The sequence below is a fragment of the Hippocampus zosterae genome, unplaced genomic scaffold, assembly GCF_025434085.1.
Source record: "Hippocampus zosterae strain Florida unplaced genomic scaffold, ASM2543408v3 HiC_scaffold_42, whole genome shotgun sequence".
In the NCBI taxonomy this organism is placed as follows: Eukaryota; Metazoa; Chordata; class Actinopteri; order Syngnathiformes; family Syngnathidae; genus Hippocampus; species Hippocampus zosterae.
This window is the reverse complement of record NW_026262948.1, coordinates 553,218-580,698: the sequence shown is the minus strand read 5'-3', so window position 1 is coordinate 580,698 and position 27,481 is coordinate 553,218. Positions and strand designations below refer to the sequence as shown.

At 42.0% G+C, this 27,481-nt stretch overlaps 6 non-coding genes and 3 pseudogenes across 6 annotated transcripts; all 9 read right to left on the bottom strand.

The window, feature by feature from the left end:
• Positions 1 to 21,288: 21,288 nt before the first annotated feature.
• LOC127595181 (uncharacterized) lies at positions 21,289 to 21,397 on the bottom strand (annotated as a pseudogene).
• A 480-nt stretch (positions 21,398 to 21,877) lies between these two features.
• On the bottom strand, positions 21,878 to 21,996 carry LOC127595175 (5S ribosomal RNA). Its single transcript, XR_007961077.1, has one exon. It is a non-coding gene; the product is annotated as a 5S ribosomal RNA (ribosomal RNA).
• A 480-nt stretch (positions 21,997 to 22,476) lies between these two features.
• Positions 22,477 to 22,595, bottom strand: LOC127595157 (5S ribosomal RNA). The gene has a single exon (XR_007961060.1). It is a non-coding gene; the product is annotated as a 5S ribosomal RNA (ribosomal RNA).
• Positions 22,596 to 23,075: 480 nt separating this feature from the next.
• LOC127595167 (5S ribosomal RNA) lies at positions 23,076 to 23,194 on the bottom strand. Its single transcript, XR_007961069.1, has one exon. It is a non-coding gene; the product is annotated as a 5S ribosomal RNA (ribosomal RNA).
• A 480-nt stretch (positions 23,195 to 23,674) lies between these two features.
• On the bottom strand, positions 23,675 to 23,793 carry LOC127595168 (5S ribosomal RNA). The gene has a single exon (XR_007961070.1). It is a non-coding gene; the product is annotated as a 5S ribosomal RNA (ribosomal RNA).
• A 1,364-nt stretch (positions 23,794 to 25,157) lies between these two features.
• LOC127595185 (uncharacterized) lies at positions 25,158 to 25,274 on the bottom strand (annotated as a pseudogene).
• A 480-nt stretch (positions 25,275 to 25,754) lies between these two features.
• On the bottom strand, positions 25,755 to 25,873 carry LOC127595153 (5S ribosomal RNA). The gene has a single exon (XR_007961056.1). It is a non-coding gene; the product is annotated as a 5S ribosomal RNA (ribosomal RNA).
• A 480-nt stretch (positions 25,874 to 26,353) lies between these two features.
• LOC127595166 (5S ribosomal RNA) lies at positions 26,354 to 26,472 on the bottom strand. Its single transcript, XR_007961068.1, has one exon. It is a non-coding gene; the product is annotated as a 5S ribosomal RNA (ribosomal RNA).
• Positions 26,473 to 26,952: 480 nt separating this feature from the next.
• On the bottom strand, positions 26,953 to 27,061 carry LOC127595180 (uncharacterized; annotated as a pseudogene).
• Between the last annotated feature and the right edge of the window lie 420 nt (positions 27,062 to 27,481).

Below are 27,481 nucleotides of genomic sequence, written 5' to 3'. Positions count from 1 at the left end.
TTCAGGAGGTCAACCTGAACTAAATACATGTTGAAATGTGTGCATAAGTCCTTTGGTTTAGGCGTGACACTCATTTTCAGTTATTATTGCTTTAAATGCACTTACAGTCCGAGTTGAGCCCGTTTTTTTACTTTGAATGTACCTTCATAGGAATAAGTTGTGTTGTCAAATTAATGGTGATTTAGGGTTCAGGAGGTCAACCTAAACTAAATACATGTTGAAATGTGTGCATAAGCCCTTTGGTTTAGGCGTGACACTCATTTTGAGTTTTTATTGCTTTAAATGCACTTTCAGGCCTAGTTGAGCACGTTTTGTGACTTTGAATGTATCTTCATAGGAATAAGTTGTGTAGTCAAATTAATGCTCATTTAGGCTTCAGGAGGTCAACCTGAACTAAATACATGTTGAAATGTGTGCATAAGTCCTTTGGTTTAGGCGTGACACTCATTTTGAGTTTTTATTCCTTTAAATGCACTTTCAGGCCTAGTTGAGCACGTTTTGTGACTTTGAATGTACCTTCATAGGAATGAGTTGTGTAGTCAAATTAATGCTCATTTAGGCTTCAGGAGGTCAACCTGAACTAAATACATGTTGAAATGTGTGCATAAGTCATTTGGTCTAGGCGTGACACTCATTATGAACCATTGATGAAATAAGTTTTATTTTTAAAAAAGCCAAAAAATGTGAAAGGGACGAAATTACAAATGTCCTGTGTGTTTCACATAGAGTACATACAGGCCAGCGATCCCGCTCCCTCTCTTTCTCTGTGACACACACGCTTCCGAGCGCGCCAGCACGCAGCAAGCACACACACAAACGCACGCACACACACTCACACAAACGTACGCACAGACGAGCACGTATCGTAAACAACACACCAACGATGATTTAGATCAAAGAAACACTCACACATGTATGGGCACACGATCACGCGCGCGCAAACACACACACAAACTCATGAGAGGCACACACATCCGCACACGCTACGCATGTAAACAACATTTGGACACTGATTGAAGATCAAAGACTAACCCACGTGGAAGACTGAAAGATGCACAGCCAATCACCTAGGCTTTGCATCTTATCACCTCCCCCTGCTCTCACACCACGTGGGCTAGATCCACTCGGGCTGTCATTGGTGGACGTCGTCGGTGTCAGAACAAATCAAGTGCAAGCAAAAGTTAAAACCTCTGAGTAATTCGTCATTTTTATCCGAATACAGTACTTTTTTTGGGGGGGGGGGGGGTGCGCACAACACACACACGCACGCACCCACACAAACACACACAAACACACGCACACACTTACACACTCTCACACACGCACGCACACATACACTAGCAGGCATCGGAAACAACACTTTAGACGTTGAAATGTGTGCAGACGTCCTTTGGTTTAGGCATGACACTCAATTTTAGTTTTTATTGATTCAAATGCATTTTCAGACAGAGCAGGGCACTTGCTGACTTTGAATGTATCTTCATGGGAATGAGTTGTGTGATCAAATTAATGCTCATTTAGGCTTCAGGAGGTCAACCTGAACTAAATACATGTTGAAATGTGTGCATAAGTCCTTTGGTTTAGGCGTGACACTCATTTTCAGTTTTTATTGCTTTAAATGCACTTTCAGTCCGAGTTGAGCCCGTTTTTTTACTTTGAATGTATCTTCATAGGAATAAGTTGTGTAGTCAAATTAATGCTCATTTAGGCTTCAGAATGTCAACCTGAACTAAATACATGTTGAAATGTGTGCATAAGTCCTTTGGTTTAGGCGTGACACTCATTTTGAGTTTTTATTGCTTTAAATGCACTTTCAGGCCTAGTTGAGCACGTTTTGTGACTTTGAATGTACCTTCATAGGAATGAGTTGTGTAGTCAAATTAATGCTCATTTAGGCTTCAGGAGGTCAACCTGAACTAAATACATGTTGAAATGTGTGCATAAGTCCTTTGGTTTAGGCGTGGCACTCATTTTTAGTTTTTATTGCTTTAAATGCATTTTCAGGCCGAGTAGAGCACATTTTTTTACTTTAAATGTAGGTTTAGGTGTGACACTCATTTTGATTTTTTCTTGCTTTAAATGCATTTTCAGGCCGAGTAGAGCTCGTTTTGTGACTTTGAATGTACCTTCATAGGAATGAGTTGTGTAGTCAAATTAATGCTCATTTAGGCTTCAGGAGGTCAACCTGAACTAAATACATGTTGAAATGTGTGCATAAGTCCTTTGGTTTAGGCGTGACACTCATTTTCAGTTTTTATTGCTTTAAATGCACTTTCAGTCCGAGTTGAGCCCGTTTTTTTACTTTGAATGTATCTTCATAGGAATAAGTTGTGTAGTCAAATTAATGCTCATTTAGGCTTCAGAATGTCAACCTGAACTAAATACATGTTGAAATGTGTGCATAAGTCCTTTGGTTTAGGCGTGACACTCATTTTGAGTTTTTATTGCTTTAAATGCACTTTCAGGCCTAGTTGAGCACGTTTTGTGACTTTGAATATATCTTCATAGGAATGAGTTGTATAGACAAAATAATGGTGATTTAGGCTTCAGGAGGTCAACCTGTACTAAATACATGTTGAAATGTGTGCATAAGTCCTTTGGTTTAGGCGTGACACTCATTTTCAGTTTTTATTGCTTTAAATGTACTTTCAGTCCGAGTTGAGCCCGTTTTTTTCCTTTGAATGTATCTTCATAGGAATAAGTTGTGTAGTCAAATTAATGGTGATTTAGGCTTCAGGATGTCAACCTGAACTAAATACATGTTGAAATGTGTGCATAAGTCCTTTGGTTTAGGCGTGACACTCATTTTCAGTTTTTATTGCTTTAAATGTACTTTCAGTCCGAGTTGAGCCCGTTTTTTTCCTTTGAATGTTCCTTCATAGGAATGAGTTGTGTAGTCAAATTAATGCTCATTTAGGCTTCAGGAGGTCAACCTGAATTAAATACATGTTGAAATGTGTGTATAAGTCCTTTGGTTTAGGCGTGACACTCAATTTGAGTTTTTATTGCTTTAAATGCATTTTCAGGCCGAGTAGAGCACATTTTTTTACTTAAAATGTAGGTTTAGGCGTGACACTCATTTTGAGTTTTTATTGCTTTAAATGCACTTTCAGGCCTAGTTGAGCACGTTTTGTGACTTTGAATGTACCTTCATAGGAATGAGTTGTGTAGTCAAATTAATGCTCATTTAGGCTTCAGGAGGTCAACCTGAACTAAATACATGTTGAAATGTGTGCATAAGTCCTTTGGTTTAGGCGTGACACTCATTTTGAGTTTTTATTGCTTTAAATGCACTTTCAGGCCTAGTTGAGCACATTTTGTGACTTTGAATATATCTTCATAGGAATGAGTTGTATAGACAAAATAATGGTGATTTAGGCTTCAGGAGGTCAACCTGAACTAAATACATGTTGAAATGTGTGCATAAGTCCTTTGGTTTAGGCGTGACACTCATTTTGAGTTTTTATTGCTTTAAATGCACTTTCAGGCCTAGTTGAGCACGTTTTGTGACTTTGAATGTACCTTCATAGGAATGAGTTGTGTAGGCAAATTAATGCTCATTTAGGCTTCAGGAGGTCAACCCGAACTAAATACATGTTGAAATGTGTGCATAAGTCCTTTGGTTTAGGTGTGACACTCATTTTCAGTTTTTATTGCTTTAAATGCACTTTCAGTCCGAGTTGAGCCCGTTTTTTTACTTTGAATGTATCTTCATAGGAATAAGTTGTGTAGTCAAATTAATGCTCATTTAGGCTTCAGAATGTCAACCTGAACTAAATACATGTTGAAATGTGTGCATAAGTCCTTTGGTTTAGGCGTGACACTCATTTTGAGTTTTTATTGCTTTAAATGCACTTTCAGGCCTAGTTGAGCACGTTTTGTGACTTTGAATGTACCTTCATAGGAATGAGTTGTGTAGTCGAATTAATGCTCATTTAGGCTTCAGGAGGTCAACCTGAACTAAATACATGTTGAAATGTGTGCATAAGTCCTTTGGTTTAGGCATGACACTCATTTTGAGTTTTTATTGCTTTAAATGCACTTTCAGGCCTAGTTGAGCACGTTTTGTGACTTTGAATGTACCTTCATAGGAATGAGTTGTGTAGTCAAATTAATGCTCATTTAGGCTTCAGGAGGTCAACCTGAACTAAATACATGTTGAAATGTGTGCATAAGTCCTTTGGTTTAGGCGTGACACTCATTTTCAGTTTTTATTGCTTTAAATGCACTTTCAGTCCGAGTTGAGCCCGTTTTTTTACTTTGAATGTATCTTCATAGGAATAAGTTGTGTAGTCAAATTAATGCTCATTTAGGCTTCAGAATGTCAACCTGAACTAAATACATGTTGAAATGTGTGCATAAGTCCTTTGGTTTAGGCGTGACACTCATTTTGAGTTTTTATTGCTTTAAATGCACTTTCAGGCCTAGTTGAGCACGTTTTGTGACTTTGAATGTACCTTCATAGGAATGAGTTGTGTTGTCAAATTAATGCTCATTTAGGCTTCAGGAGGTCAACCTAAACTAAATACATGTTTAAATGTGTGCATAAGTCCTTTGATTTAGGCGTGAAACTCATTTTGAGATTTTATTGCTTTAAATGCACTTTCAGGCCTAGTTGAGCACGTTTTGTGACTTTGAATGTACCTTCATAGGAATGAGTTGTATAGACAAAATAATGCTCATTTAGGCTTCAGAATGTCAACCTGAATTAAATACATGTTGAAATGTGTGTATAAGTCCTTTGGTTTAGGCGTGACACTCAATTTGAGTTTTTATTGCTTTAAATTCATTTTCAGGCCGAGTAGAGCACATTTTTTTACTTTAAATGTAGGTTTAGGTGTGACACTCATTTTGATTTTTTCTTGCTTTAAATGCATTTTCAGGCCGAGTAGAGCACGTTTTGTGACTTTGAATGTACCTTCATAGGAATGAGTTGTGTAGTCAAATTAATGCTCATTTAGGCTTCAGGACGTCAACCTGAACTAAATACATGTTGAAATGTGTGCATAAGTCCTTTGGTTTAGGCGTGACACTCATTTTCAGTTTTTATTGCTTTAAATGCACTTTTAGTCCGAGTTGAGCCCGTTTTTTTACTTTGAATGTATCTTCATAGGAATAAGTTGTGTATTCAAATTAATGGTGATTTAGGCTTCAGAATGTCAACCTGAACTAAATACATGTTGAAATGTGTGCATAAGTCCTTTGGTTTAGGCGTGACACTCATTTTGAGTTTTTATTGCTTTAAATGCACTTTCAGGCCTAGTTGAGAACGTTTTGTGACTTTGAATGTACCTTCATAGGAATGATTTGTATTGACAAAATAATGCTCATTTAGGCTTCAGGAGGTCAACCTGAACTAAATACGTGTTGAAATGTGTGCATAAGTCCTTTGGTTTAGGCGTGACACTCATTTTCAGTTTTTATTGCTTTAAATGCACTTTCAGTCCGAGTTGAGCCCGTTTTTTTACTTTGAATGTTCCTTCATAGGAATGAGTTGTGTAGTCAAATTAATGCTCATTTAGGCTTCAGGAGGTCAACCTGAACTAAATACATGTTGAAATGTGTGTATAAGTCCTTTGGTTTAGGTGTGACACTTATTTTCAGTTTTTATTGCTTTAAATGCACTTTCAGTCCGAGTTGAGCCCGTTTTTTTACTTTGAATGTTCCTTCATAGGAATGAGTTGTGTAGTCAAATTAATGCTCATTTAGGCTTCAGGAGGTCAACCTGAACTAAATACATGTTGAAATGTGTGCATAAGTCCTTTGGTTTAGGCGTGACACTCATTTTGAGTTTTTATTGCTTTAAATGCATTTTCAGGCCGAGTAGAGCACGTTTCTGAGTTTGAATGTATCTTCATAGGAATGAGTTGTGTGATCAAATTAATGGTGATTTAGGCTTCAGGAGGTCCACCTGAACTAAATACATGTTGAAATGTGTGCATAAGTCCTTTGGTTTAGGCGTGACACTCATTTTGAGTTTTTATTGCTTTAAATGCACTTTCAGGCCTAGTTGAGCACGTTTTGTGTCTTTGAATGTACCTTCATAGGAATGAGTTGTGTAGTCAAATAAATGCTCATTTAGGCTTCAGGAGGTCAAGCTGAACTAAATACATGTTGAAATGTGTGCATAAGTCCTTTGGTTTAGGTGTGACACTCAATTTGAGTTTTTATTGCTTTAAATGCATTTTCAGGCCGAGTAGAGCACGTATTTTACTTTGAATGTACCTTCATAGGAATGAGTTGTGTAGTCAAATTAATGGTGATTTAGGCTTCAGGACGTCAACCTGAACTAAATACATGTTGAAATGTGTGCATAAGTCCTTTGGTTTAGGCGTGACACTATTTTGAGTTTTTATTGCTTTAAATGCATTTTCAGGCCGAGTAGAGCACGTTTCTGAGTTTGAATGTATCTTCATAGGAATGAGTTGTGTGATCAAATTAATGCTCATTTAGGCTTCAGAATGTCAACCTGAACTAAATACATGTTGAAATGTGTGCATAAGTCCTTTGGTTTAGGCGTGACACTCATTTTGAGTTTTTATTGCTTTAAATGCACTTTCAGGCCTAGTTGAGCATGTTTTGTGACTTTGAATGTTCCTTCATAGAAATGAGTTGTGTGGTCAAATTAACGCTCATTTGGGCTTCAGGAGGTCAACCTGAACTAAATAAATGTTGAAATGTGTGCATAAGTCATTTGGTCTAGGCGTGACACTCATTATGAACCATTGATGAAAATAAGTTTTATTTTTAAAAAAGCCAAAAAATGTGAAAGGGACGAAATTACAAATGTCCTGTGTGTTTCACATAGAGTACATACAGGCCAGCGATCCCGCTCCCTCTCTTTCTCTGTGACACACACGCTTCCGAGCGCGCCAGCACGCAGCAAGCACACACACAAAAGCACGCACACACCTCACACAAACGTACGCACAGACGAGCACGTATCGTAAACAACACACCAACGATGATTTAGATCAAAGAAACACTCACACATGTATGGGCACACGATCACGCGCGCGCAAACACACACACAAACTCATGAGAGGCACACACATCCGCACACGCTACGCATGTAAACAACATTTGGACACTGATTGAAGATCAAAGACTAACCCACGTGGAAGACTGAAAGATGCACAGCAAATCACCTAGGCTTTGCATCTTTTCACCTCCCCCTGCTATCACACCACGTGGGCTAGATCCACTCGGGCTGTCATTGGTGGACGTCGTCGGTGTCAGAACAAATCAAGTGCAAGCAAAAGTTAAAACCTCTGAGTAATTCGTCATTTTTATCCGAATACAGTACTTTTTTTGGGGGGGGGGGGTGCGCACAACACACACACGCACACACACACGCACGCACCCACACAAACACACATAAACACACGCACACACCTACACACTCTCACACACGCACGCACACATACACTAGCACGCATCGGAAACAACACTTTAGACGTTGAAATGTGTGCAGACGTCCTTTGGTTTAGGCATGACATTCAATTTTAGTTTTTGTTGATTCAAATGCATTTTCAGACAGAGCAGGGCACTTACTGACTTTGAATGTATCTTCATGGGAATGAGTTGTGTGATCAAATTAATGCTCATTTAGGCTTCAGGAGGTCAACCTAAACTAAATACATGTTGAAATGTGTGCATAAGTCCTTTGATTTAGGCGTGAAACTCATTTTGAGATTTTATTGCTTTAAATGCACTTTCAGGCCTAGTTGAGCACGTTTTGTGACTTTGAATGTACCTTCATAGTAATGAGTTGTATAGACAAAATAATGCTCATTTAGGCTTCGGAATGTCAACCTGAATTAAATACATGTTGTAATGTGTGTATAAGTCCTTTGGTTTAGGCGTGACACTCAATTTGAGTTTTTATTGCTTTAAATGCATTTTCAGGCCGAGTAGAGCACATTTTTTTACTTTAAATGTAGGTTTAGGTGTGACACTCATTTTGATTTTTTCTTGCTTTAAATGCATTTTCAGGCCGAGTAGAGCACGTTTTGTGACTTTGAATGTACCTTCATAGGAATGAGTTGTGTAGTCAAATTAATGCTCATTTAGGCTTCAGGAGGTCAACCTGAACTAAATACATGTTGAAATGTGTGCATAAGTCCTTTGGTTTAGGCGAGACACTCATTTTCAGTTTTTATTGCTTTAAATGCACTTTCAGTCCGAGTTGAGCCCGTTTTTTTACTTTGAATGTATCTTCATAGGAATAAGTTGTGTAGTCAAATTAATGCTCATTTAGGCTTCAGAATGTCAACCTGAAATAAATACATGTTGAAATGTGTGCATAAGTCCTTTGGTTTAGGCGTGACACTCATTTTGAGTTTTTATTGCTTTAAATGCACTTTCAGGCCTAGTTGAGCACGTGTTGTGACTTTGAATGTACCTTCATAGGAATGAGTTGTGTAGTCAAATTAATGCTCATTTAGGCTTCAGGAGGTCAACCTGAACTAAGTACATGTTGAAATGTGTGCATAAGTCCTTTGGTTTAGGCGTGGCACTCATTTTTAGTTTTTATTGCTTTAAATGCATTTTCAGGCCGAGTAGAGCACGTTTTTTTACTTTAAATGTATCTTCATAGGAATAAGTTGTGTAGTCAAATTAATGCTCATTTAGGCTTCAGGACGTCAACCTGAACTAAATACACGTTGAAATGTGTGCATAAGTCCTTTGGTTTAGGCGTGACACTCATTTTCAGTTTTTATTGCTTTAAATGCACTTTCAGTCCGAGTTGAGCCCGTTTTTTTACTTTGAATGTATCTTCATAGGAATAAGTTGTGTAGTCAAATTAATGGTCATTTAGGCTTCAGAATGTCAACCTGAACTAAATACATGTTGAAATGTGTGCATAAGTCCTTTGGTTTAGGCGTGACACTCATTTTGAGTTTTTATTGCTTTAAATGCACTTTCAGGCCTAGTTGAGCACGTTTTGTGACTTTGAATATATCTTCATAGGAATGAGTTGTATAGACAAAATAATGGTGATTTAGGCTTCAGAATGTCAACCTGAATTAAATACATGTTGAAATGTGTGTATAAGTCCTTTGGTTTAGGCGTGACACTCAATTTGAGTTTTTATTGCTTTAAATGCATTTTCAGGCCGAGTAGAGCACATTGTTTTACTTTAAATGTAGGTTTAGGTGTGACACTCATTTTGATTTTTTCTTGCTTTAAATGCATTTTCAGGCCGAGTAGAGCACGTTTTGTGACTTTGAATGTACCTTCATAGGAATGAGTTGTGTAGTCAAATTAATGCTCATTTAGGCTTCAGGAGGTCAACCTGAACTAAATACATGTTGAAATGTGTGCATAAGTCCTTTGGTTTAGGCGTGACACTCATTTTCAGTTTTTATTGCTTTAAATGCACTTTCAGGCCTAGTTGAGCACGTTTTGTGACTTTGAATATATCTTCATAGGAATGAGTTGTATAGACAAAATAATGGTGATTTAGGCTTCAGGAGGTCAACCTGAACTAAATACATGTTGAAATGTGTGCATAAGTCCTTTGGTTTAGGCGTGACACTCATTTTGAGCTTTTATTGCTTTAAATGTACTTTCAGTCCGAGTTGAGCCCGTTTTTTTCCTTTGAATGTTCCTTCATAGGAATGAGTTGTGTAGTCAAATTAATGCTCATTTAGGCTTCAGGAGGTCAACCCGAACTAAATACATGTTGAAATGTGTGCATAAGGCCTTTGGTTTAGGCGTGACACTCATTTTGAGTTTTTATTGCTTTAAATGCACTTTCAGTCCGAGTTGAGCCCGTTTTTTTACTTTGAATGTTCCTTCATAGGAATGAGTTGTGTGATCAAATTAATGATCATTTAGGCTTCAGAATGTCAACCTGAACTAAATACATGTTGAAATGTGTGCATAAGTCCTTTGGTTTAGGCGTGACACTCATTTTCAGTTTTTATTGCTTTAAATGCACTTTCAGTCCGAGTTGAGCCCGTTTTTTTACTTTGAATGTTCCTTCATAGGAATGAGTTGTGTGATCAAATTAATGCTCATTTAGGCTTCAGAATGTCAACCTGAACTAAATACATGTTGAAATGTGTGCATAAGTCCTTTGGTTTAGGTGTGACACTCAATTTGAGTTTTTATTGCTTTAAATGCATTTTCAGGCCGAGTAGAGCACGTATTTGACTTTGAATGTAGCTTCATAGGAATGAGTTGTGTAGTCAAATTAATGGTGATTTAGGCTTCAGGACGTCAACCTGAACTAAATACATGTTGAAATGTGTGCATAAGTCCTTTGGTTTAGGCGTGACACTATTTTGAGTTTTTATTGCTTTAAATGCATTTTCAGGCCGAGTAGAGCACGTTTCTGAGTTTGAATGTATCTTCATAGGAATGAGTTGTGTGATCAAATTAATGCTCATTTAGGCTTCAGAATGTCAACCTGAACTAAATACATGTTGAAATGTGTGCATAAGTCCTTTGGTTTAGGCGTGACACTCATTTTGAGTTTTTATTGCTTTAAATGCACTTTCAGGCCTAGTTGAGCATGTTTTGTGACTTTGAATGTTCCTTCATAGAAATGAGTTGTGTGGTCAAATTAACGCTCATTTGGGCTTCAGGAGGTCAACCTGAACTAAATAAATGTTGAAATGTGTGCATAAGTCATTTGGTCTAGGCGTGACACTCATTATGAACCATTGATGAAAATAAGTTTTATTTTTAAAAAAGCCAAAAAATGTGAAAGGGACGAAATTACAAATGTCCTGTGTGTTTCACATAGAGTACATACAGGCCAGCGATCCCGCTCCCTCTCTTTCTCTGTGACACACACGCTTCCGAGCGCGCCAGCACGCAGCAAGCACACACACAAAAGCACGCACACACCTCACACAAACGTACGCACAGACGAGCACGTATCGTAAACAACACACCAACGATGATTTAGATCAAAGAAACACTCACACATGTATGGGCACACGATCACGCGCGCGCAAACACACACACAAACTCATGAGAGGCACACACATCCGCACACGCTACGCATGTAAACAACATTTGGACACTGATTGAAGATCAAAGACTAACCCACGTGGAAGACTGAAAGATGCACAGCAAATCACCTAGGCTTTGCATCTTTTCACCTCCCCCTGCTCTCACACCACGTGGGCTAGATCCACTCGGGCTGTCATTGGTGGACGTCGTCGTTGTCAGAACAAATCAAGTGCAAGCAAAAGTTAAAACCTCTGTGTAATTCGTCATTTTTATCCGAATACAGTACTTTTTTTGGGGGGGGGGTGCGCACAACACACACACGCACACACACACGCACGCACCCACACAAACACACATAAACACACGCACACACCTACACACTCTCACACACGCACGCACACATACACTAGCACGCATCGGAAACAACACTTTAGACGTTGAAATGTGTGCAGACGTCCTTTGGTTTAGGCATGACACTCAATTTTAGTTTTTATTGATTCAAATGCATTTTCAGACAGAGCAGGGCACTTACTGACTTTGAATGTATCTTCATGGGAATGAGTTGTGTGATCAAATTAATGCTCATTTAGGCTTCAGGAGGTCAACCTAAACTAAATACATGTTGAAATGTGTGCATAAGTCCTTTGATTTAGGCGTGAAACTCATTTTGAGATTTTATTGCTTTAAATGCACTTTCAGGCCTAGTTGAGCACGTTTTGTGACTTTGAATGTACCTTCATAGTAATGAGTTGTATAGACAAAATAATGCTCATTTAGGCTTCGGAATGTCAACCTGAATTAAATACATGTTGTAATGTGTGTATAAGTCCTTTGGTTTAGGCGTGACACTCAATTTGAGTTTTTATTGCTTTAAATGCATTTTCAGGCCGAGTAGAGCACATTTTTTTACTTTAAATGTAGGTTTAGGTGTGACACTCATTTTGATTTTTTCTTGCTTTAAATGCATTTTCAGGCCGAGTAGAGCACGTTTTGTGACTTTGAATGTACCTTCATAGGAATGAGTTGTGTAGTCAAATTAATGCTCATTTAGGCTTCAGGAGGTCAACCTGAACTAAATACATGTTGAAATGTGTGCATAAGTCCTTTGGTTTAGGCGTGACACTCATTTTCAGTTTTTATTGCTTTAAATGCACTTTCAGTCCGAGTTGAGCCCGTTTTTTTACTTTGAATGTATCTTCATAGGAATAAGTTGTGTAGTCAAATTAATGCTCATTTAGGCTTCAGAATGTCAACCTGAACTAAATACATGTTGAAATGTGTGCATAAGTCCTTTGGTTTAGGCGTGACACTCATTTTGAGTTTTTATTGCTTTAAATGCACTTTCAGGCCTAGTTGAGCACGTTTTGTGACTTTGAATGTACCTTCATAGGAATGAGTTGTGTAGTCAAATTAATGCTCATTTAGGCTTAAGGAGGTCAACCTGAACTAAATACATGTTGAAATGTGTGCATAAGTCCTTTGGTTTAGGCGTGGCACTCATTTTTAGTTTTTATTGCTTTAAATGCATTTTCAGGCCGAGTAGAGCACGTTTTTTTACTTTGAATGTATCTTCATAGGAATAAGTTGTGTAGTCAAATTAATGCTCATTTAGGCTTCAGGACGTCAACCTGAACTAAATACACGTTGAAATGTGTGCATAAGTCCTTTGGTTTAGGCGTGACACTCATTTTCAGTTTTTATTGCTTTAAATGCACTTTCAGTCCGAGTTGAGCCCGTTTTTTTACTTTGAATGTATCTTCATAGGAATAAGTTGTGTAGTCAAATTAATGGTCATTTAGGCTTCAGAATGTCAACCTGAACTAAATACATGTTGAAATGTGTGCATAAGTCCTTTGGTTTAGGCGTGACACTCATTTTGAGTTTTTATTGCTTTAAATGCACTTTCAGGCCTAGTTGAGCACGTTTTGTGACTTTGAATATATCTTCATAGGAATGAGTTGTATAGACAAAATAATGGTGATTTAGGCTTCAGAATGTAAACCTGAATTAAATACATGTTGAAATGTGTGTATAAGTCCTTTGGTTTAGGCGTGACACTCAATTTGAGTTTTTATTGCTTTAAATGCATTTTCAGGCCGAGTAGAGCACATTTTTTTACTTTAAATGTAGGTTTAGGTGTGACACTCATTTTGATTTTTTCTTGCTTTAAATGCATTTTCAGGCCGAGTAGAGCACGTTTTGTGACTTTGAATGTACCTTCATAGGAATGAGTTGTGTAGTCAAATTAATGCTCATTTAGGCTTCAGAATGTCAACCTGAACTAAATACATGTTGAAATGTGTGCATAAGTCCTTTGGTTTAGGCGTGACACTCATTTTGAGTTTTTATTGCTTTAAATGCACTTTCAGGCCTAGTTGAGCACGTTTTGTGACTTTGAATGTACCTTCATAGGAATGAGTTGTGTAGTCAAATTAATGCTCATTTAGGCTTCAGGAGGTCAACCTGAACTAAATACATGTTGAAATGTGTGCATAAGTCCTTTGGTTTAGGCGTGACACTCATTTTCAGTTTTTATTGCTTTAAATGCACTTTCAGTCCGAGTTGAGCCCGTTTTTTTACTTTGAATGTATCTTCATAGGAATAAGTTGTGTAGTCAAATTAATGCTCATTTAGGCTTCAGAATGTCAACCTGAACTAAATACATGTTGAAATTTGTGCATAAGTCCTTTGGTTTAGGCGTGACACTCATTTTGAGTTTTTATTGCTTTAAATGCACTTTCAGGCCTAGTTGAGCACGTTTTGTGACTTTGAATGTACCTTCATAGGAATGAGTTGTGTAGTCAAATTAATGCTCATTTAGGCTTCAGGAGGTCAACCTGAACTAAATACATGTTGAAGTGTGTGCATAAGTCCTTTGGTTTAGGCGTGACACTCATTTTCAGTTTTTATTGCTTTAAATGTACTTTCAGTCCGAGTTGAGCCCGTTTTTTTCCTTTGAATGTTCCTTCATAGGAATGAGTTGTGTAGTCAAATTAATGCTCATTTAGGCTTCAGGAGGTCAACCTGAACTAAATACATGTTGAAATGTGTGCATAAGGCCTTTGGTTTAGGTGTGACACTCATTTTGAGTTTTTATTGCTTTAAATGCATTTTCAGGCCGAGTAGAGCCCGTTTTTTTACTTTGAATGTTCCTTCATAGGAATGAGTTGTGTGATCAAATTAATGCTCATTTAGGCTTCAGAATGTCAACCTGAACTAAATACATGTTGAAATGTGTGCATAAGTCCTTTGGTTTAGGCGTGACACTCATTTTGAGTTTTTATTGCTTTAAATGCACTTTCAGGCCTAGTTGAGCACGTTTTGTGACTTTGAAAATATCTTCATAGGAATGAGTTGTGTAGTCAAATTAATGCTCATTTAGGCTTCAGGAGGTCAACCTGAACTAAATACATGTTGAAATGTGTGCATAAGTCCTTTGGTTTAGGCGTGACACTCATTTTTAGTTTTTATTGCTTTAAATGCACTTTCAGTCCGAGTTGAGCCCGTTTTTTTACTTTGAATGTATCTTCATAGGAATAAGTTGTGTAGTCAAATTAATGCTCATTTCGGCTTCAGAATGTCAACCTGAACTAAATACATGTTGAAATTTGTGCATAAGTCCTTTGGTTTAGGCGTGACACTCATTTTGAGTTTTTATTGCTTTAAATGCACTTTCAGGCCTAGTTGAGCACGTTTTGTGACTTTGAATGTACCTTCATAGGAATGAGTTGTGTAGTCAAATTAATGGTCATTTAGGCTTCAGGAGGTCAACCTGAACTAAATACATGTTGAAATATGTGCATAAGTCCTTTGATTTAGGTGTGACACTCAATTTGAGTTTTTATTGCTTTAAATGCATTTTCAGGCCGAGTTGAGCACGTTTTTTGACTTTGAATGTATCTTCATAGGAATGAGTTGTGTGATCAAATTAATGGTGATTTAGGCTTCAGGGGGTCATCCTGAACAAAATACATGTTGAAGTGTGTGCATAAGTCCTTTGGTTTAGGCGTGACACTCATTTTGAGTTTTTATTGCTTTAAATTCATTTTGAGGCCAAGCCGAGCACGTTTTTTGACTTTGAATGTATCTTCATAGGAATGAGTTGTGTAGTCAAATTAATGCTCATTTACGCTTCAGGAGGTCAACCTGAACTAAATACATGTTGAAATGTGTGCATAAGTCCTTTGGTTTAGGCGTGACACTCAATTTGAGTTTTTATTGCTTTAAATGCACTTTCAGGCTGAGTTGAGCAGGTTTTTTGACTTTGAGTTTTTATTGCTTTAAATGCATTTTCAGGCCTTGCCGAGCACGTTTTTTGACTTTGAATGTATCTTCATAGGAATGAGTTGTGTAGTCAAATTAATGCTCATTTAGGCTTCAGGAGGTCAAACTGAACTAAACACATGTTAAAATGTGTGCATAAATCCTTTGGTTTAGGCGTGACACTCAATTTGAGTTTTTATTGCTTTAAATGCTTTTTCAGGCCGAGTTGAGCACGTTTTCTGAGTTTGAACGTATCTTCATAGGAATGAGTTGTGTAGTCAAACAAGGGGCGGGGGGGGGGGGGTTTGGCGAGAGAATCTCTTTCAAATCCTCTCAATAATCCTGAACCAATACTAGAATTAAACAAAACAAAGACATCATATTATCTTTTGTGGGTGTCTTTCTAGGAACTCAAGGACACCTTACAACAAGCAGTTAAAATCACGAATACAATGTTAAAAATAATATCAAATAAAATAAGAAAAATACAACAACAAAAAAATAATGGCTTTATGGTCCGAGTGAATAATCCTGTCTGAACAGATGTGTTTTGAGGCTGGACTTGTAATGCGTTAATAAGTCAGTATAACGAAAAGAGCGGAGCCGGTGGATGTTTCTAAGATGATAATATGATGTGGTTTATATGCGAGGGGAAAAGAGAGGGTCAAGTTGACAAGTAGAGGTTCTTCTATATATTGCATTTCATGGGCAGTTTGACCACTGCCTTCGACATTGGAAAAAGAAAAAAATATATAACCAAAGTAACTCCGACAAAGTTATTATAATCAAGGCAGCGATGATGCCTCCTTCACCGCATGGGGTGAGGAGCGCTAAAATTATGACCCCACTACAAGCGCCGAGTGGTCACTTGTACGTAGACAAGGCAGAAGAAATTGGAGCGGATGGTCAATCTGCAGGCAGACCTGAGCTCACCAGACACACGAAAATGTGTCTATATTCATCACAATCGCAGACAGTGTTGTGAGGGTTAAAGATATTGAGTGAATTAAAAATAAAATTATAAACGTCTTAACAGAGGGGCACTTTAATCATTGTGTAGGCTCCGTAGGCAGGTTTGTAAGCACAAACCTACAGGAAGGGGATAACACATACTAGCCATTTTACTGTCACCCACCTGTGTCATGTCCCGTGTCTTCCAGCAGGGGGCGGGCTTTTCCCTCCGCCAACTGCACACCTGTTCGTCATTTCGGGTTGATTATCTGCCTTTATTAAGAGGCTCTGGCAGTCCACTCACTGCCGGAGAATTCCACGCCGTGCCATTGTTCTCTCGCGCTAAAACCTCTATAGTAGATTTCTCATTGCCTTCTAGCCTTGTGGCCGTTTATCTTGCGTTCTCTCTAGTCCCAAAATTGTATATTTAGTCTATAGTCTAATCAGATCCTTCCTCACCTTTTGTTTTTTTTTCTGCGAGCGTTTTCTGTTGTTTCCTTATTTCTTCCCTGGTCCTTATTTGACCAGCGTTTTTTGTTACTGTTTCCCTGTCGGGCTCTTTCTGTTCGTTATTAAAGACTTTTTGTGTTCATACAAAATCTTGTCGTGTCTGCTTTACCTGGGGATCCACCTCGTTATTTTGTTGTGCCCGAGGCGATCTTTCATCGCCTCGGGCACAACGTGACAACCTGAATCCCTTGTGTGCCAAGCTTCCCCCTGATCTGCCCAGGGTGGTTCATAAACAATTGGTAAAAGTAGAAAAATGTATGCAAATTAAACAGGATAATGAGAGCATGAGTGTTTGGGATGCGACCACTATTGTAACTAAGGAGACTGAATTGACGAGGCAAATGTTGCTGGATTTGCCTAAAACTTACTATGACATACAATTGTGGGCAATAGACTGGCTTAAGAGTAAGTATTTACCCAAAGAGATTACGGACCTTTTAGAGGGAATAGCCTCTTGCAAATTGACTAGGTTGAATGATAGAAAATCAGACGCGCTGAGTTCCCTTTATCCAACAACATTGGGTCCTTCACAACAACTGGCGTTTGAATTGCTATCTGAGGTACACCCAATGACTTATTTGGTTAATTGTATGGATGCTTGGGTGACTGTCACAGGACAGAACCCCAATAGTCATCCATTGAATCAAGCTTTGTTCAGGCAAGCAGTGCTGGGGGGTTGTCCGTATGATGTGCAGAAAATGATGACTAACTCTCCCACTATCCCCACTTCAGATGACGTGAACTGGCGAACTCATTTCCTATATTATGTGCAGCAATCTCGAATGAGAGCCGAGGAAGAGACTGAGAAAACATCCAAGCTACAAAACGACATTTTGAATCCACAAGTACAAGAGGCTAAGAGAGCCTCCAGTAATGCATGCAAAAGAGAGAAACTTGGGAGATCTAATCAAATGTCAATCAGTGTCTCTCAACAGGCTCCACCACGGCTGATCACACCCACACCGCAGCTCCAAGCCACACCTCAACATTACGGCCTCCCCACAAGGCAGGGCCGAGACGCATGGCTGGGGGGAGGTTCGAGACGGGAAGGTGGGCGTGGACGAGGAAGTCACGGGAGCCAAGCTGGCTGTTTCATTTGTGGTGATGTGAATCATTGGACAAGGAAATGCCCGCACCGCCGGCACCCACCTGTTCATCAATCAGGCTATGATCAACAAGCTCTGACTCCTCCTCCGCAAAACCAACAACAATGACAGGATACGGCACCCCCAAATGGACAATACCCATCTGCTCCATGGGTACCCGAATCCCCAACAATAGGGATCACTGCTGGCCTCACTGAAAGACTGTCATGAACTTGAACATGCTGGACCACACTTGCTCCCAATGCCTGCTGATACAAGGCTGACTGTTGCTAAAGTCAGCCGATGACCCACCACTGAACTCTGTCTTCCAACAGTATCGGCTTTGGTCTCCTTAGACTTCCTCCATATGACCTTACCATCCGCTGATCGGTCCTTCCCACTGCACAATGCTTTTGACAAACTAGAGATTGAAATTTATCGCATGGCCTGGTTGGGTGAAACACAAGGCAATTTATTTAATGTTCCCTCCTCCTCAATTATTGTAGGGCCTGAAGGGTGTGGCAGCCAGAGTGGACCTGTCAGAGGATCTCATCTCATTGACTGGTATCTAGGCCTGACATGGCCGCGCCGCTCATACTTTTTTGCCGTCTACTCAAATATCCAAAAATTCTCATTCGTACACCTTTTTTGTAATCGATTTAGCTACGTTTTTTTTCACATATCACTTTCAGAATCGTATAGGGAATTTTCTCATTCTCTCACCTTGGAGTTAAATTTTACTACACTCGGTTGCCCCACGTATTCGATTTTGTCTTCTGGAATTTTTATCCAAGTGCTTAAACAGCTACTCTACTCTTTCCGACCTACGGATGACGGTGTACTTATTCGGTATGGTAATGTTCTTATCGATGGATCATCTAAGATTTGCTCTTTGGAAGCCGCAAGGTGGGTCCTTTGACATTTGGCTTTTTGCGGTTTCAAACTATCGCATGTGAAAATTACAATGCACACTGCCTTTATATTTTCAGGGAGACTGAACACATCAGAAGGTACAGCGATGCCGGTTTCTTTTGTGCAGCCTGGTCTAGCTGATTTACTTAGAGGTTTCTGAAAAAGAAGGTTCTGTTTCTGTAGTTCTTTTTCAGAAAAGAGAGGGGAATGTGACTGGCAGGAACGTGAACAACAGGGAAGTAAAAGACTAATTTTGATTCATTTTGACATACGTCAGCATGCAATTGGACCCAATTGAGCAAAAACATTCAGCATGCATCAGATATGCGGCAGCATGAGGCAAATATTTACAATAAAAAATTTAATAAACTGCACAGGGCGGCCTGGTAGTCCAGTGGTTAGCACGTCGGCTTCACAGTGCACAGGTACCGGGTTCGATTCCGGCTCCGGCCTCCCTGCGTGGAGTTTGCATGTTCTCCCCGGGCCTGCGTGGGTTTTCTCCGGGTGCTCCGGTTTCCTCCCACAATCCAAAAACATGCGTGGCAGGCTGATTGAACACTCTAAATTGTCCCTAGGTGTGAGTGTGAGCGTGGATGGTTGTACGTCTCTGTGTGCCCTGTGATTGGCTGGCAACCGATTCAGGGTGTCCCCCGCCTACTGCCCGAAGACAGCTGGGATAGGCTCCAGCACCCCCCGCGACCCTAGTGAGGATCAAGCGGCTCGGAAGATGAATGAATGAATGAATGCCACAGGAACATCGATGCAACATTGCGTGAAGAAAAAACAAAGAAACAAAAACTTAGAGAGGCTCTGCTAAAACCAAAAGAAGTAGTTATTAAATGCAGGACACATATTAGAAGGACTTTTCCCACGTAAAAGTAGGGAATGACAAAGCAGACTAGATGACTAAAGAGACAGTAGAAGACGACTTGATCTTTAGTGATGGAAGTGGAATCAAAAATGGGAAATTGTATATTTTCCAAACTAACAACCTTATTTCAGACCAAGAGAGGGTATCCCGGAGGAGAAGAACTAACCGGGTGGCCAGGGATGAGACTGGTTTGTATCGGCATGAAATTGATGGACGTCCAGTCCTGTCGGCAACTAAATTGAAGACTCCAATTCGGGAGGCATGGGTTTTTTATCTGCAATTCAAGGTAAGCTCGAACCAACGAATCAGAGGCTTGTATCAAACACTCCGATGGTGATGACCTCAGAGAAATCGGATTGGGATGAGACGCTACCACTTGCGCTTTCACCATGAGGTCCACTGTTAAGTCCACCACGGGTCTCACACCTTTTAAGATGGGACGTGACCAGGAGTTCCCCGCTCCATGGCAATCCATGGACCGGGGGCTCTTCAACAAACGATTCCCCATGAAGCAGACAAGGAGTCATTGAGTGTTCTCGTCTCCTATTTTCAGGAGCGGACGAGACTCCAGGGTGAACACCCCATGAAACCACAGACGTATCCCGAGCATGTGTATCTGGGGGTCCTACAGCGGAAGTGGCACCAGCCGAGATGAATGGGACCACGCAGAGTGACACAAAGGACCCATCATGCTGTCTACCGGGAAGGAATGTGTCAGCCCCAAGAAGCGTCTCCAACTTCAAAAGTGACCTTTGGAAGGACGACTGGACGTGAAACCAAGACAAAGTTCTCAGGGGGCCCAGAACTAATAACATATCTTCCTGATTATACTGGTTATTTTGGTCTCTATTTCTCTACTAATGTGGGCACTGGTGGCAGGCTTCACTGAGACTGTTATTTCCGGCTGTAGTTTATTTGATGATGCTTTGCACAAGATGGGGTTGGTTGTCCCGCTTTGACGACGGAGTTTGACACCGAAGTTTTGTGATCACAATATTTATTGTGATCAAGAGAGGGATTTGTTAAGGAATTATTCCGCCAGAAGTAGTAGTAGAACATTGTTGATGAATTTCATCTTGCTATGAGAACTATTGACACTAGTCTCTGTCCTGAACATCTGCTTGTACTTAAAACAAAGAGTGGAGGGTGAAGTTGGGGCCCTAATTGCCCTTGAGTGATTAACAGCCCCCTGGCCGTCTTCTGCGTCCCCCACATCGTAAAAGTCCCTGAAGGCTGTGAAGTGCCTTCGAAGAGGAAACCTAATGTCAAGATTTGTGGACCAGCAGATATTCTCTGTACTTTGTCAAAATGCCAAGATCGAACTTTGCTTGACTTTCTTTGTTTCAGATTTTTACATAAGGGGAAGGACTGCCCGCCGCTAATTAACATAATTAACATACCATGCCTATCTGTACGTGTTACTGAAGTTGCTCGGGGCTTCTTGATCAAATCTGAGACTCACAGGAGCCCGAATCGATTTGTGTTGCGTTGCGATAAACTGAAGAAAAGACAACGTGGTGTTGGGTCTTCTTCCACATTATAGAGAGATAAAAGAATCTGTAACCAAGGAAGGGCCAAGAGCAAATTGACAGCTCCCATTCCTCAACACAAATCAATGTGAAGGAAACGATTTCAAACCACAGGATAAGTGAAAGTTGAATGACGAATGAATGCCAAAACTTTTGGAAAGAGCAGTGAATCGTGTTGAGAATTGGAGGTGGGTGCAAAAGCTTACAGCACCTGGTATTCCCAGGCGGTCTCCCATCCAAGTACTAACCAGGCCCGACCCTGCTTAGCTTCCGAGATCGGGCGTTCTCAGGGTAGTATGGCCGTAAGCGAGGGAAAATGTGAAGATTGTCCCCTTTATAGCAGACCGGGCACTTCCGGGTCGGGGGTGGAGTAGTGGGGTGATTTTTTTTTTCATTTAATGACCTCCTCCCGAGAGCACGAAGGAGGGGCCTGCTCCCGTGGTGGTTTGAGCGCGCAGCCTGTCAGGCTCGCATACGGTCCTCTGCGAGCACGCAGACGCGGTATTTGATGTTTGTTGCAAAAGTGGGCTTTTCCAGTGGAGTTGCAAAGGCATCCAGCAGGCGGAAATCCCAAGCTGCTTCATGTCCAAGTGCTATCATGACCGATCCGCGTGCAGACGGCTCCCTCTGTTGGACATTAATTTTATTCCAAAGTTACGTTGATCTGTCAAATCAACGTGAAGGAAACGATTTCAAACCACAGGATAAGTGAAACTTGAATGACGAATGAATGCCAAAATTTTTGGAAAGAGCAGTGAATCGTGTTGTGAATTGGAGGTGGGTGCAAAAGCTTACAGCACCAGGTATTCCCAGGCGGTCTCCCATCCAAGTGCTAACCAGGTCCGACCCTGCTTAGCTTCCGAGATCGGACGAGATCGGGCGTTCTCAGGGTAGTATGGCCGTAAGGGAGGGAAAAAATGAAAATTGTCCTCTTTATAGCAGACAGGGCACTTCCGGGTCGGGGGTGGAGTAGTGGGGTGATTTTTTTTTCATTTAATAAACCTCCTCCGGAGTGCACAAAGGAGGGGCCCGCTCCCGTGGTGGTTTGAGCGCGCAGCCTGTCAGGCTCGCATACGGTCCTCTGCGAGCACGCAGATGCGGTATTTGATGTTTGTTGCAAAAGTGGGCTTTTCCAGTGGAGGTGCAAAGGCATCCAGCAGGCGGAAATCCCAAGCTGTTTCATGTCCAAGTGCTATCATTACCGATCCACGTGCAGACGGCTCCCTCTGTTGGACATTAATTTTATTCCAAAGAGACGTTGATCTGTCAAATCAACGTGAAGGAAACGATTTCAAACCACAGGATAAGTGAAAGTTGAATGACTAATGAAAGCCAAAATTTTTGGAAAGAGCAGTGAATCGTGTTGAGAATTGGAGGTGGGTGCAAAAGCTTACAGCACCTGGTATTCCCAGGCGGTCTCCCATCCAAGTACTAACCAGGCCCGACCCTGCTTAGCTTCCGAGATCGGACGAGATCGGGCGTTCTCAGGGTAGTATGGCCGTATGCGAGGGAAAACGTGAAAATTGTCCCCTTTATAGCAGACAGGGCACTTGCGGGTCGGGGATGGGGTCGTGGGGTGATTTTTTTTTTCATTTAATGACCTCCTCCCGAGAGCACGAAGGAGGGGCCCGCTCCCTTGGTGGTTGGAGCGCGCAGCCTGTCAGGCTCGCATACGGTCCTCTGCGAGCACGCAGATGCGGTATTTGATGTTTGTTGCAAAAGTGGGCTTTTCCAGTGGAGGTGCAAAGGCATCCAGCAGGCGGAAATCCCAAGCTGTTTCATGTCCAAGTGCTATCATGACCGATCCCCGTGCAGACGGCTCCCTCTGTTGGACATTAATTTTATTCCAAAGAGACGTTGATCTGTCAAATCAACGTGAAGGAAACGATTTCAAACCACAGGATAAGTGAAAGTTGAATGACGAATGAATGCCAACATTTTTGGAAAGAGCAGTGAATCGTGTTGTGAATTGGAGGTGGGTGCAAAAGCTTACAGCACCTGGTATTCCCAGGCGGTCTCCCATCCAAGTACTAACCAGGACCGACCCTGCTTAGCTTCCGAGATCGGACGAGATCGGGCGTTCTCAGGGTAGTATGGCCGTAAGGGAGGGAAAAAATGAAAATTGTCCTCTTTATAGCAGACAGGGCACTTCCGGGTCGGGGGTGGAGTAGTGGGGTGATTTTTTTTTCATTTAATAAACCTCCTCCGGAGTGCACAAAGGAGGGGCCCGCTCCCGTGGTGGTTTGAGCGCGCAGCCTGTCAGGCTCGCATACGGTCCTCTGCGAGCACGCAGAGGCTGTACTTGATGTCTGTTGCAAAAGTTGGCTTTTCCAGTGGCGGTGCAAAGGCATCCAGCAGGCGGAAATCCCAAGCTGTTTCATGTCCAAGTGCTATCATGACCGATCCCCGTGCAGACGGCTCCCTCTGTTGGACATTAATTTTATTCCAAAGAGACGTTGATCTGTCAAATCAACGTGAAGGAAACGATTTCAAACCACAGGATAAGTGAAAGTTGAATGACGAATGAATGCCAAAATTTTTGGAAAGAGCAGTGAATCGTGTTGTGAATTGGAGGTGGGTGCAAAAGCTTACAGCACCTGGTATTCCCAGGCGGTCTCCCATCCAAGTGCTAACCAGGTCCGACCCTGCTTAGCTTCCGAGATCGGACGAGATCGGGCGTTCTCAGGGTAGTATGGCCGTAAGCGATGGAAACGTGAAAATTGTCCCCTTTATAGCAGACAGGGCACTTGCGGGTCGGGGATGGAGTAGTGGGGTGATTTTTTTTTTCATTTAATGACCTCCTCCCGAGAGCACGAAGGAGGGGCCCGCTCCCGTGGTGGTTTGAGCGCGCAGCCTGTCAGGCTCGCATACGGTCCTCTGCGAGCACGCAGACGCGGTATTTGATGTTTGTTGCAAAAGTGGGCTTTTCCAGTGGAGTTGCAAAGGCATCCAGCAGGCGGAAATCCCAAGCTGCTTCATGTCCAAGTGCTATCATGACCGATCCGCGTGCAGACGGCTCCCTCTGTTGGACATTAATTTTATTCCAAAGAGACGTTGATCTGTCAAATCAACGTGAAGGAAACAATTTCAAACCACAGGATAAGTGAAAGTTGAATGACGAATGAAAGCCAAAATTTTTGGAAAGAGCAGTGAATCGTGTTGAGAATTGGAGGTGGGTGCAAAAGCTTACAGCACCTGGTACAGTGCACTCCGCTTAATAGAACACCATTGGGCCGAAGCGCTTCTGTTCTACTAAGCGGGGTTTCTATTAGCCGGAGACACTTTATTAGGTACACCTTCAGACACGTCGACGACCAAGTTATGCACGCAGAAAAACCCCTGCTGACGAGTTAGAAGAGATATTTCCACTGTGGACGTCCATATCTTTAATCAAACAACAAAACAACAACTTTAATCAACTTCAGTCAAACATCTCAAATCACGAGAAAAATTTCGTTACTTTTGTCTGGAAACAGGAGTCCGTAATTTTGCGGTTGACTTCCCTCTCAATGCGCTGGATAAGAGGGAAGTCCTGGAAACCGCGGGCGTACCTTCTGTGAATCCGGCAATGCATCGTATCGTCTGAGTATGTCCTTCTTATCCGCAGGTGATAGCCCTCGTCTCTTGAATGAAGTTGAAGCCATTGTGACGTGCGTGTGTCTATGTGTGGAGTGACGCGTGCTACCTGTTACTGTATACGGCTAGAACTACCGCGTTTTCTCGCGATAGTGGTACAGTATCGCGATAGCTACACTTCGTCTCTCTCTCGTCTCTTGAATGAAGTTGAAGCCATTGTGACGTGCGTGTGTCTATGTGTGGAGTGACGCGTGCTACCTGTTACTGTATACGGCTAGAACTACCGCGTTTTCTCGCGATAGTGGTACAGTATCGCGATAGCTAGACTTCGAAAAGCACTAGTTTACAATGTTCATTGCTTACGGCCTGTTCTATTAAGCGGAGACCTGTTCTACTAAGCGGAGTATCTTTATAGGAAATTGCATTAGGCAAATCGGTTCCAGAGCCTTTTGCTCTATTAAGCGGATTACTCTATTAACCGGTGTTCTATTAAGCGGAGTGCACTGTATTCCCAGGCGGTCTCCCATCCAAGTACTAACCAGGCCCGACCCTGCTTAGCTTCCGAGATCGGACGAGATCGGGCGTTCTCAGGGTAGTATGGCCGTAAGCGAGGGAAAAAATGAAAATTGTCCTCTTTATAGCAGACAGGGCACTTCCGGGTCGGGGGTGGAGTAGTGGGGTGATTTTTTTTTCATTTAATAAACGTCCTCCGGAGTGCACAAAGGAGAGGCCCGCTCCCGTGGTGGTTTGAGCGCGCAGCCTGTCAGGCTCGCATACGGTCCTCTGCGAGCACGCAGAGGCTGTACTTGATGTCTGTTGCAAAAGTTGGCTTTTCCAGTGGAGGTGCAAAAGAATCCAGCAGGCGGAAATCCCAAGCTGCTTCATGTCCAAGTGCTATCATTACCGATCCACGTGCAGACGGCTCCCTCTGTTGGACATTAATTTTATTCCAAAGAGACGTTGATCTGTCAAATCAACGTGAAGGAAACAATTTCAAACCACAGGATAAGTGAAAGTTGAATGACTAATGAAAGCCAAAATTTTTGGAAAGAGCAGTGAATCGTGTTGAGAATTGGAGGTGGGTGCAAAAGCTTACAGCACCTGGTATTCCCAGGCGGTCTCCCATCCAAGTACTAACCAGGCCCGACCCTGCTTAGCTTCCGAGATCGGACGAGATCGGGCGTTCTCAGGGTAGTATGGCCGTAAGCGAGGGAAAACGTGAAAATTGTCCCCTTTATAGCAGACAGGGCACTTGCGGGTCGGGGATGGGGTAGTGGGGTGATTTTTTTTTTCATTTAATGACCTCCTCCCGAGAGCACGAAGGAGGGGCCCGCTCCCGTGGTGGTTGGAGCGCGCAGCCTGTCAGGCTCGCATACGGTCCTCTGCGAGCACGCAGATGCGGTATTTGATGTTTGTTGCAAAAGTGGGCTTTTCCAGTGGAGGTGCAAAGGCATCCAGCAGGCGGAAATCCCAAGCTGTTTCATGTCCAAGTGCTATCATGACCGATCCCCGTGCAGACGGCTCCCTCTGTTGGACATTAATTTTATTCCAAAGAGACGTTGATCTGTCAAATCAACGTGAAGGAAACGATTTCAAACCACAGGATAAGTGAAAGTTGAATGACGAATGAATGCCAAAATTTTTGGAAAGAGCAGTGAATCGTGTTGTGAATTGGAGGTGGGTGCAAAAGCTTACAGCACCTGGTATTCCCAGGCGGTCTCCCATCCAAGTACTAACCAGGACCGACCCTGCTTAGCTTCCGAGATCGGACGAGATCGGGCGTTCTCAGGGTAGTATGGCCGTAAGGGAGGGAAAAAATGAAAATTGTCCTCTTTATAGCAGACAGGGCACTTCCGGGTCGGGGGTGGAGTAGTGGGGTGATTTTTTTTTCATTTAATAAACCTCCTCCGGAGTGCACAAAGGAGGGGCCCGCTCCCGTGGTGGTTTGAGCGCGCAGCCTGTCAGGCTCGCATACGGTCCTCTGCGAGCACGCAGAGGCTGTACTTGATGTCTGTTGCAAAAGTTGGCTTTTCCAGTGGCGGTGCAAAGGCATCCAGCAGGCAGAAATCCCAAGCTGTTTCATGTCCAAGTGCTATCATGACCGATCCCCGTGCAGACGGCTCCCTCTGTTGGACATTAATTTTATTCCAAAGAGACGTTGATCTGTCAAATCAACGTGAAGGAAACGATTTCAAACCACAGGATAAGTGAAAGTTGAATGACGAATGAATGCCAAAATTTTTGGAAAGAGCAGTGAATCGTGTTGTGAATTGGAGGTGGGTGCAAAAGCTTACAGCACCTGGTATTCCCAGGCGGTCTCCCATCCAAGTACTAACCAGGCCCGACCCTGCTTAGCTTCCGAGATCGGGCGTTCTCAGGGTAGTATGGCCGTAAGCGAGGGAAAACGTGAAAATTGTCCCCTTTATAGCAGACAGGGCAGTTCTGGGTCGGGGGTGGAGTCGTGGGGTGATTTTTTTTTTTCATTTAATGACCTCCCGAGAGCACGAAGGAGGGGCCCGCTCCCGTGGTGGTTGGAGTGCGCAGCCTGTCAGGCTCGCATACGGTCCTCTGCGAGCACGCAGATGCGGTATTTGATGTTTGTTGCAAAAGTGGGCTTTTCCAGTGGAGGTGCAAAGGCATCCAGCAGGCGGAAATCCCAAGCTGTTTCATGTCCAAGTGCTATCATGACCGATCCCCGTGCAGACGGCTCCCTCTGTTGGACATTAATTTTATTCCAAAGAGACGTTGATCTGTCAAATCAACGTGAAGGAAACGATTTCAAACCACAGGATAAGTGAAAGTTGAATGACGAATGA